This window comes from Hemicordylus capensis, chromosome 12 (genome assembly GCF_027244095.1).
Source record: "Hemicordylus capensis ecotype Gifberg chromosome 12, rHemCap1.1.pri, whole genome shotgun sequence".
NCBI classification, from domain to species: Eukaryota; Metazoa; Chordata; class Lepidosauria; order Squamata; family Cordylidae; genus Hemicordylus; species Hemicordylus capensis.
In genome coordinates, this window is record NC_069668.1 from 260,760 (window position 1) to 272,218 (window position 11,459).

General features: G+C 51.6%; 1 protein-coding gene across 1 annotated transcript in view; it reads right to left on the reverse strand.

Moving 5' to 3' along the window:
* Positions 1-11,459, reverse strand: part of DTX2 (deltex E3 ubiquitin ligase 2) — a 63,796-nt gene that overhangs the window by 36,967 nt on the left and 15,370 nt on the right. The window lies entirely within an intron of this gene.

Consider the following 11,459-nt stretch of genomic DNA (forward strand, 5'->3'; position numbering starts at 1 on the left):
CAGGAGTCGGCATCAACTCAACGAAACCTTCTGCTTTTCGTACCTTCTCAGGCTTTTCTTGAGAAAAGGCCTGCAGTGGCCAAATTTCCAATGGTGTCTTAAAAGCTTTGAAGAATTTTAAAAGCTTTAAAAGTTTGGAAAACCCAAAACGACAATCTAATTTGATCGATGTTTTCCGAGGAATGGAAATGGAAATGGGCAAGAATGCCCTCCGAAGAGGACTCCATGGAGAGAGGACCGTGTGACCCTGACCCTTTCCTCTGTGCACAAATGACTGCAGGGGCGGGTAGACGTTGCCCAAAATCACTGTATTTGTCCCTCCACCCACCTACCGATGGCCCAACTTTGTGGGTCTGGCTCATGGTCTAATGGAGAGGGAGCTGGACCTTGAAGAAAGACAACCTCAAAGTCACACTTGAGCGTGATTTTCACCAGGCCTTCTCCTAGGCAGCAGTGATTTGCTGTTTTTGGTGTCGGGGATTTGTGTGTCCTCAGGGCCTGGAGCCCTGAAACTGCCTGTTGGTGTGTTAATGAGGTGCTAATAGATCTGAAGGGAAGCGTAACTCAGTGCTGCTTTTGGATGCAGGATGTGGTTATTGCCTCTGTGTGGGAAAGAGAAGTTAACCCAGCAGCCGCCACCGTGGAAGCCAAAACTCAGGATGAAGCCGCTTCAGGTGTTTCTAGAGGTGGGCCCGTATTTAAGCACAGAGGAAGGACCTTAGCTGAGTGGCCGAGGACTTTGCATGTCCAGTCCTGAAACCTTGCAGGAGCTGCTGCCCGCCAGTGCAGACAATACTGAGCCCTAATCCCCACTCAGAGGGTAGCAAAGCAGATCCCAGAGGGGACTCCTCCTCCTCCTCGTGCCCAGCCCATCAGCCCAGCCCTTCCCTGGATGGCTAGGCTCTGCCCGGATCAATAGCATCGACCAGTTCCTGCCTCATCATCTAGCGGAGATGGCAGCCCAGGAGCCGGAGAGACAGGGAAATGAATATTTCACAAGGTCTGAGGCAGAGCCGGTGGTTATTTTCAGGCTGGATTTACAGCCTGCCCAGAAGGAGGGATGGGGCGAGGGGGAGGGGAGGCCATTAAGGAGGAAGAAGAAAGTGATTAATCCTCCTCTGCTAGAACTGGCAAGGGAGCACGGACAGCCAGGACAAGCCGGCCAGGGCAAAATGTTCCCAGTTCTCCGGGCATCTCTTGGAGGGCATGGCAGTAGTACTGAAGCCTGGGCACCCACATCTACGCCCTCCCTTGCCAGGAGCCTGGGCTGGAAGGAATTGATATACCATGCAGGGGCATAACTATAATAGGGCAAGGGGAGGCAGTTGTCTGGGGGCCCACTGCCTTGCCCCCCTCCCAGAGGCAAGTCACATGACTGACTCCCCCAGCCACGCACCCGCCCGGGCTTCCTTCAATTGTATTCATCCTCCCAAATTGATGTGAGTGTTAAGACCTGGAGCTACCAGAACAGCAGGTCTTTCTCTAGTACCATTAAATGACTTGCATCGTCCACCATTTACAAAACCTTTTAGAAAATAATTGAGGATGATGTTCTATTCTTTACTTTGTGAGCTGAGCTTCAGTGGGGGTGGGCATTTTAAAATCTTGTCTCTGGGCCCCCTCCAACCTTGCTACGCCCCGATACCATAGCACAGAGGGGGCCGTAGCTCAGGAGCAGAACATTTGCTTTGCATGCAGAAGGTCCCCCGTTCAAACTTTGGAGAGCTGCTGCCAGTCAGAGCAGACAATCCTGAGCTAGAAGGACCAAGGGCCTGACTCGGTAGAAGGCAGCTTCCTCTGACCTGCAAAGATCGTCGTCTTTAGCCAAGTCTGAGTGGGGTGCGGTGGGCACACACAGGGAAAGGATCCTTGCTATGCAAACTAAAGTAACCCAAGCTATTTTCACCTGTGAGATACTGGAGAATAGCAACCCCCTGAAATGCCTCTTGACACCCTGCAGTCAAGGGCTTCTCTGAGGAGTCCACATCCTTTGGCACAGCAGAATGATACACACACACCCCGCAATTTCCTGCCACCCACCCTCTTTCTTATGACTTCCCCCCCGCCCTTCTCAGCTCCCCCCCCCCTTCGCTTCCTGGTTTCCTCTCCTCCTCCTCTTCACTCTGGGAGGGATGTCAAAAGGCACAGTTTGTGGTTGCCAAGCAACTGGAGGATACCCTCCTGGACCGCCTGCCCATTGGCTGGGGCTGCAGCAGAAGGGAATAGTCCAGTTATGAGCATCCATTGCTACAGCTCAAGCCGGCTAGTAGGAATGGCTTCCTCCGTCTGATCTAAGGCTGGCCGATGGAACCATGTGCCAGCGGCAGATTTCTGCACGATCATAATTTCCTTGTGCTGAAGGAAACAGGACTTGCTTGGCACATTTTCTTGGGATCTAGGAGCCAGCCCCAAAATTTGGAGCCAGACACTTGACAGAATGACTGGACTTATTGATGGACTTAGTGATTTAGAGGGATGAGGCCGTAGTTCAGTGCCAGAGCCTCTGCCTGGCATGCTTGGAGAGCCGCTGCCAGTCAGTGTAGACAATCCTGAGCTAGATGGACCAAGGGCCTGACTCAGTAGTAGGCAGCTTCCTATGTAACCTCTAGGGAAGGATCGAAGTCCAACTGTTCTGATTCCGTTACTGACCTCTTTTGCCACATTTCTAACACAATCTATAATATTTAAGGGTTTAGTAAAAACATGGACTCATAGTAGGTGATGCTCCTTGCCAGTGGGTATATATAATGTCCACTTGAAAATTTGCCTATGGCTGCAGGCATTAAAAAAAGTGGTAACATGCCTGATTCCGTTACCCTTGGAATAGCCCTAGGGGCTTCTCGAACCCCGGGCCTGATCCAGCATCCCATTCCTCCTCCCTCTGCCAAAGACACTTCCTGCAGTCTCCAACTCTTCTCCCCACAGAATCTTCCCCAATGATTATTTTTCAGTAGTGCCGTCCAGTCCCCAGTTCTGAGGATTTTCTCCCACTCTATGTAGACTTCTAAGTATCGTGGATGGCGACGTCAGGGAGCAAAGCAGAGGCGTGCGTTCTAGTGGGGCATGCGATGCACGTGAATGACACTCCCATCCCGCCATGCAGTTCTGAAATTTCCTTTTGAAAAGTCCTGGGGTGGCCCATTGAAAATTCTCTACACAAGATCAAGGTGACAACCAGCCCAAAGAAGAACGAGGTCTTCATTTTGAGAGGGGGCTGTTTGCCCTTGGCGGAGATTTGGTAACAACAACAACAACAACTTTACTGGGAACAGCCTATATTCTGCGACGGTATCTATAATAACAACAACAATATCGATAATAAAATCCAGCCATGCCAGGTCCTTGGGAAGGACTTGATGTCTGGATAAAACAAACCAGTCAAATATATATATGTATTTGGCACCCGAGGTGCAATTCCAAAAGACCTTGAAGAGCACCTGAACACCATCGGGGCCACAGAAATCACCATCAGCCAGTTACAAAAAGCAGCTTTACTGGGAACAGCCTATATTCTGCAATGACATCTATAATAATAACAGAAAGAACATTGATAATAAAATCCAGCCATCCCAGGTCCTTGGGAAGGACTCGATGTCTGGATAAAACAAACCAGTCAATAGCACCTGTCTGACTGTGTGAACAACAACCACCACCACAACAATAACAACAACAACAATTTATTATTATTAATAATACCTTTGGCTGCAGGTAGCTTGTATTTTTTGCAGGTGTTCCAAGGTGGCAGCAATGATACACTGGAACATCTGCAAAAAATACAAGCTACCTGTAGCCAAAGATTGGTGGGACCAAAAAATTGAAAAGGTTGTAGAAAATGAAGATGTAAAAATCCTATGGGACTTCCGACTACAAACAGACAAACATCTGCTACACAATACACCAGATATAACTGTAGCCGAGAAGAAAGAAAAACAAGTCAAAATAATTGACATAGCAAAACCAGGGGACAGCAGAATAGAAGAACAATAATGAGAAAAAAATAAATAAAGATCTTCAAATTGAAATTGAAAGGCTGTGGCAGAAGAAGACCAACATAACCCCAGTAGTAACTGGCACCTAGAAGAGCACCTCAGTACAATAGGGGTTACGGAAATTACCATCAGTCAATTACAAAAAGCAACTTTACTGGGAACAGCTACATTTTGCAACAATATTTATAACAACAACAACAACATTGACAATAAAATTCAGGCATCCCAGGTCCTTGGGAAGGACTTGCTGCCTGGATCAAACAAGCCAGTCAATAACACCTGTCTGACTGTGTGAATAGAGAATAATCATACTTTATTTGTTAGCCCCCACACTAACAAATTGTTCTCTGGCTGGGGAGCTCAGTGGGTCCCCGCCTGCTACGCTTGACTATCGCGCGTATGAAGCATGCGCGTGCCCCAAGCCACACCCCTCCATCTGACATCAGACACAAGGGGTGGGGCCAATGCCAAGAACGGGGGCCCAGCGCCAGCCTGGCAGAGCCTCCCTTCCCCAGTCAAAGGGGCCATACCTGGGAAAGGGTCATCCCGGACCCTCTCTCCCATCCTCAGTCAGCGTTTCAGTGAAACACTGCCTGGAGAGGAGAGCGGCATGCCTCACACGTGCAGCCGGCGAGCGCTTCGTACTCCGGCAAGCGCTGGTTTGAGGAAGGATATAGTGGGAGAGAGTTCCAAAGTCTAATATGGGGGCAAAACCTGAGCACAAAACCTGAGCACTTTGGAGAAGGAAAGAGGCTGCTGTGAATTTGGAAATGCAGCCTGAGGCCTGCATATTCCATGCATATCAGTTCCATGTTTCCTTTTGGAAAGGAATGCAGAGGGAGGCGATTCGTCTTCCAGCGAGGGAGTGCAGCTTCTGAGGCTCACCTTTTCTTGGGGGCTGCTAGGAGCGAAGAAAGCTGTTCATTTTGGGGAGGGGTGCAGAATCTGCAGGCAGTTTGGGGAGCAGAGGGCAGGATTCCATCTTCCATTTCCACACCACTGTGACCACCTAGGTCTGCTTAGTGGACGGGCTGACCCTGGCTAGCACTGGCCTTCCGGATCCTTCTCTGTGGCTCTCCCCAGGTACCTGCAGCAGAACCGTAGCAACTGAACACGCCGCTATTTTAAGGAACTGCAAAGTCACCCGTACAATCAGCTCATCAGATTTCGCGAGCAGCACTGGCCCAGCTCTCTCTGGAGATGGTCTCCGCTTCTCAGAAGCCAAGAGCTCTTTTGGCACACGTCAGTTCGAGCTTCTTGCTCAGAAGACCATGCCTTTTCATAGAATTCAGAGCTGGAGGGAATCCTCAGAGGTCTTCTAGCCTGTCCTCTCAGCTCAGTGCAGGAAGCTGCTGTAGCACCCCTGGCCCTGACTCATGGCCTTCCTGCCTCGACTCAAAAACCGGCAAAGGACAAGGAGGAATTTTCCAACTATAAGAGCCGTTGGTCAGCGGAACAGTCTGCCACATGAAACAGCAGGCTCCCCTTCTTTGGAGGTTTTCAAGACGGAGACTGGGTGACCATCTGTCAGCTAGATGGACCAAGGGTCTGACTCGGTAGAAGGCAGCTTCCGATTTCCCTATGTTCCTAACAGCTGGAGAACCATGCAGGCTGAGAGAAGAGTAGACCAAGATATTGCAGTGCCTGAGGGGAGGTCCCAAATGCTGTTTTGCCCCCTTGATGGGGAGCACGGGGCACTTCTGATCCTTGCACGCTTTGAAAGGGCATGGGGCAGAGCGGGGCAAAGGGAAACAAAGAGGAGAGTGCCAGCAGCCTCTTCTTCTCCCCGGACGCTTCTTGAAAGCTTTGCCAGGAGTGTGAGGAGAGGCACCCCTGGCCAATTCTGCAAAGGCCAGATCCGATGGCGGAGGCAGTGGTGGGCAATCTTACCATCCCACTCGCACTGCCGCCTGAGGCTACTGGCTCACCTTGCCTCACGAAAGGGCTGCCCCCCTGGCTTGAGACCACTTACACAGACAGTTGCTCTGATCAGCCAGCTAAAAGGTGAGTTGCAAATTCAGAGGCCCAGTGGGGTAAACTATTTAGGGTAGTGGAATCCAAAACAGATTGTGAGGAGCTGCAAAAAGATCTCTCCAAAGTGTGGGGAGTGGGCGACAAAGTGGCCAGTGCGGTTCAATGTCTGCAAGTGTAAAGTGATTCATATCGGGGCAAAGAACCCAGGTCACATATGCACTGATGGGATCTGAGCTGTCGGGGACTGACCAGGAGAGGGATCTTGGGGTCGTGGTGGGCAGCTCATTGGAAGTGTCAACTCAGTGCGCGGCAGCTGTGAAAAAGGCCAGTTCCATGCTTGGGATCACTAGGAAGGGGATTGAAAATAAAAATGCTAATATTATAATGCCCTTATACAAAACTATGGTGCAGCCACACCTGGAGTACTGTGTACAATTCTGGTCACATCATCTAGAAAAGGACATTGGAGAACTGGGAAAGGTGCAGAAGAGGGCAACCCAGATGATCAGGGGCCTGAAGCACCTTCCCTATGAGGCAAGGCTACAGCATCTGGGGCTCTTTAGTTTGGAAAAGAGGCAACCAAGGGGAGACATGACCAAAGTGTATAAAATTATGCACGGAGTGGAGAGGGTAGACAGAGAGAAATTTCTCTCTCACACACATAACACTAGAACCAGGGGTCACCCCATGAAAGTGAAGGTCGGGAAATTTAGGACCGACAAGAGGAAGTCCCTTTTCACACAGCACAGAATGAATCTATGGAATTGCTTGCCACGGGATGTGGTGATGGCCACCAGCTTGGATGGCTTTAAAACAGGGCTTAGACAAATTCACAGAGGACAGGTCTATCAATGGCTACTAGCCTGGTGGCTGTGGGCCACCTCCAGCCTCAGAGGCACGATGCCTCCAAATCCCAGTTGCAGGGGAGTGAGCAGCAACAGCAGGAAAGGGGGCCTGCCCTCCACTCCTGTCTGTAGGCTTCCGGGGCATCTGGTGGCCCACTGTGTGAAGCAGGATGCTGGACTGGGGCCCGATCCAGCAGGGCTGTTCTTGTGAGCCCAGAGGGGCTTCCCGGACGGCGGCGGCGGCGGCGGCATGGGGCACTCTGACCCGGCCAGGTGCCGACTCAGGGGTTCTGGCCTCCTTTTGCTGAGTCACTCTGCAGCAGCGGCCTCACTCCAGACTGCAGCACTCAGCTGGCTGGGATGCATGCGGGGCGGCTCCTCCTGATGGGAACTAACCTGTCAGTTAATTGTGCTTTATGGCCCTGGTGCCTTTGTGCTTACGGGCTGCTTTGGCAGGATCCATCTGCAGCACTAGCAGCCTGGACAGGGCGGGGGGTGGGGGAGGAGGAGGGGAGAAAGCCCAGAAATCCGATGCACAAGAGAGAGCGGATGGGGGGAGAGCGAGGAAAGCCAAGAACATGCAGCAGGGCCGGCTGCATTCATGGGGTGTGGCTCTCCTCCACCCTAGATTAAATCCTGGATTACTGACGTCTGTAAAATGCTCTGTAATGGGGAGATGGGGCTGCAGCTCAGCAATAAAGCATCTGCTTTGAACGCAGAAGGCCCCAAGTTCAATCTCTGGCTGCATCCCCCGGCAGGGCTGGGAAAGACCCCTGTGTAAAAAAACCTGGAGAGCTGCTGCCAGTCAGTGTAGACGATCCTGAGCCGGCTGGACCAAGAGTCTGACTCAGTAGACAGCAGCTTCCTATTGTTCTATGTTCCTAGGGTCCCGCTTTGGGTACCTCGATTCTCATACCACTTGGAGAGCCTCCTTGCCCACATGAGTTTGTCAGGAAGCGAATGGTTCTGCCCCATCTCCTCCATGCTGGATTCCGCACTAGCCCACACTCCACTGCAGGGTGCGTAGACAGCAGCTTCCTTTTTGCTCTTTGCACTACTAAAGACATGCCAAGGAAACCTGGCCCTGCTGCAAGGGACCTGCCTGCTGCCTTTGGTCTCCCCTGCAGTCAGCACAGCTTCTCTGCTGTCGTTTCCGGGAGGCTGGCTTTTGGCTTCTGGTAAGTGGGCTGCCTGGCTGTGTGAGTGCTCCCTTGCAGAGCGCCCTGGTGGATTCCTGCTGATCAGGCTCTGCAGTGGATGCAGACGGCTGCCTTGCATTGCAGTCCGAAATTAGTATTAGCCCAGGAATTCCACCGCAGTGGAGGCTGCAAGGAGGCCCCGGGAACCAGGCTGGGGAGGAAGGGCACCTTCGAGGCGGCGGACTCGGGCGCTGGCTTGAGAAGAAGCCCCGCCAGACTTCCTTCCCATCAGGGCCGGATCCTGACACTGAACCACGTCAAGCCTAAAAGGCCCCAAAGCACTACGGAAAGTGTGACTATTCTATCCAAAAGGAGAATGGACATGGAAATATTAAGGGAGCTTTATTTTTACATATCGCCTTGGCCAGGGGTGTAGCAAGGTTGGAGTGGGCCCAGAGACAAGATTTTAAAATGCCCACCCCACTGAAGCTCAGCCGACTAAGTAAAGAGATCTTAAATGAGGCTGAATAGTGGTAACAAAAAGCACAGTAAGATTTATTCCACAACAGAACATCATCCTCAATTATTTTTTAAAAGGTTTTGTAAATTGTGGACGATGCAAGTCATGTAATGGGACTAGAGAAAGACCTGCTGTTCTGTTAGCTCCAGGTCTTAACACCCACATCAATTTCGGAGGATGAATACAATTGAAGGAAGCCCGGGCGGGTGCGTGGATGGGGGCAGAGAATCCCACACGTCGATGATGCGTTGTGTGAAGAAGTACTTCCCTTTGCTGGACCTGAATTTCTGGGCAACCAATTTCATGGGATGACCCCTGGTTCTAGTGTTATGTTGTGTGAGAGAGAGAACTTTATCTCTACCCACTTTCTCCACACCATGCATGACTCTCACTGTGCCAGTCACAGTGAACATCGTCCTCTGAGTTCAGACTGATGGCCAGTATTTGTGAGTGGGGCTTGTGGATATTTTGTTGCCTTGGGCCACCACCAGCCCCCGCTCCCTGCTTCTCACAGTGGCCACCACCACCTGCTCTCAGGCCAATGATCTTTCTCCTGGCTGTGCCCTTTCTCCTCTTCTCTCTCTCTGTGCATTCTGTCGTTCCCCTTTAGAGTCACGGACGTGTGGGGCATATCTGTCATCTGTCTCTCCCCAGCCCTCCTCCTCCCTTGGGGATCAGGGCCGTTGGGCTTTTCGGCCTCCTAAGGGGCAGGAGGCTTCGGCGGGGGTGCCCGGAGGACAGGTGGCCGAGTGCCTCCCTCCAGGACCCGCCAGCCAGACCCTCTTTCTGTCTGGTCCTCCCATCCCCAAAGCAGCTGGCTGACGCGCCCCTTGGTCTTTCCCTCCTGCATTTATCTCACTGGGGTGCCGCCAGCCCAGCCCAGGTGGCTTCAGAAATCGCAGCCTGTTTGTGAGAGAAGGAGGGATGACCAACTGGGCCAAGAGGCACCTTCTGAAGCAGAAGCTCTCTTTGGTTTGGCCGGGGGAGCGCGCCGCTGGGCAACTGAGCGCCAGTGTGGTGCAGTGGCTAGTGTGTTGGACTAGGACCGGGGGACCCGTGTTCAAATCCCTGTTCCGCTATGAAATTCTCGGGGTGACTCCAGGCCAGCCCCTTCTCTCTCAGCCTAACCCACCTCTCAGGGCTGTTGTGAGGATAAACATAACTGGGCACACTCTTCTGGGCTTCTTGGAGGAAGGTGGGATAAAAGTGTAAAAATAAAATAAACGAAGTGTCCTGATTCAGCCCAGCGTAGGGTCTCTCCCACCAGCAGCGGCTGTTGCTGGTGTCTCCCTCGTCTCTGTTCAGACTGTGAGCTCCTTGCGGCCAGGGGACCGTCTTCCTTTCGCTGTGCAAACTGCTTATCTCTGCTTATTGGGGAAAAGAAGCACCGTCTGTTCCCAAAACCATTTTAAAGAGATAAGGACCATTCCCAGAGTTGCCCTGAAGGCTGGCTTCAGATTATGGGGGCCCCTCCCAAACTGGCCTCCAAGCTTGTGGCGGGCGGGGGGGGGGGCACCCAGGGAGAAAATAATTTGTGGCTCCCTTCCCATGAGAAATCAGTATTGTTACCCCTGCTAACTGGGCAAAGAGGCACCCTTTTAACGTGGCGATTGTTGAGCAGGGGAGGGGAGCAACTGGCCCTATCCGTCCCCAAGCACAGTACGCCTCCAGCGACTGTTGCTGGTGTCTATCCGATGTCTCTTTTTAGGTCGTGAGCCCTTTGGGGACAGGGAACCATCTTATCAATCAATCAATCAATCAATCAATCAGTTATTTCTCTATGTAAACCATTTTGGATGGAAACCTACTATACTCTGGGAGGGACCTAAGGCTAACCCCTTAGGACAGCAGCCTGTTCCTGAGCTGTCCCAATCACTGCCCATTAACTTGCCCCTCCATCATCATCATTATTATTATTATTATTATTATTATTATTATTATTATTATTAATTTGATTTCTATACCGCCCTTCCAAAAATGGCTCAGGGCGGTTTACACAGAGAAATAATAAATAAATAAGATGGCTCCCTGTCCCCAAAGGGCTCACATTCTAAAAAGAAACACAAGACACACACCAGCAACAGTCACTGGAAGTACTGTGCTGGGGGTGGATAGGGCCAGTTACTCTCCCTCTGCTAAATAAAGAGAATCACCACGGTAAAAGGTGCCTCTTTGCCCAGGTAGCAGGGGATGTCATGTCCATGTCAGCAGTAAGTAAGGCAGAGGAGAAACGCAACAGCCAATCTCTCTCTGGGGCAGTAGGAACTAGGAACACAGGAGGCTGCTGTCTGAGTCAGACCCTTGGTCCACCTAGTTCACTGTTGTCTGCACAGACTGGCAGCGGCTTCTCCAAGGTTGCAGGCAGGAATCTCTCTCAGCCCTACCTTGGAGATGCTGCCAAGGAGGGAAACTAGGAACCTAGTTGCTCTTTCCAGAGCAGCCCCATCCTCTAAGGGGAATATCTTGCAGTGCTCACATGTAGTCTTCCTTTCAGACCCTGCTTAGGGGACAAAGGGGACAAATCATGCTTGCTACCACAAGCCATCAGCAAGCTTCCTTTGAGCCAATAGCTGGACATAGGGACATAGGAAGCTGCCATATACTGAGTCAGACCCTTGGTCCATCTCGCTCAGTATTGTCTACCCATACTGGCAGCGGCTGCTCCGAGGTTGCAGGCAGGAGCCTCTCCTAGCTCTCTCTTGGAGATGCTGCCAGGGAGGGAATACCTTCTGCATGCCAGCCTGCATGCGCTCTTCCCCAGAGGGGAACAAGTATTCCCTCAGGGGAATTATATCTTGCAGCGCTCACACATGAAGTGTCCCATCCAAATGCAAACCACGGCGGACCCTGCTTAGCAAAGGGGATGATTCATGCTTGCTACCACAAGGTATGGCATTGAACACATTGGAGCTTAAGGCAATATGTTATTTTAACATTTTAACAAGGTGCTTAACAGTCAACATTGGTGTTTCAGCGGTGGGGGGGAGCTCCC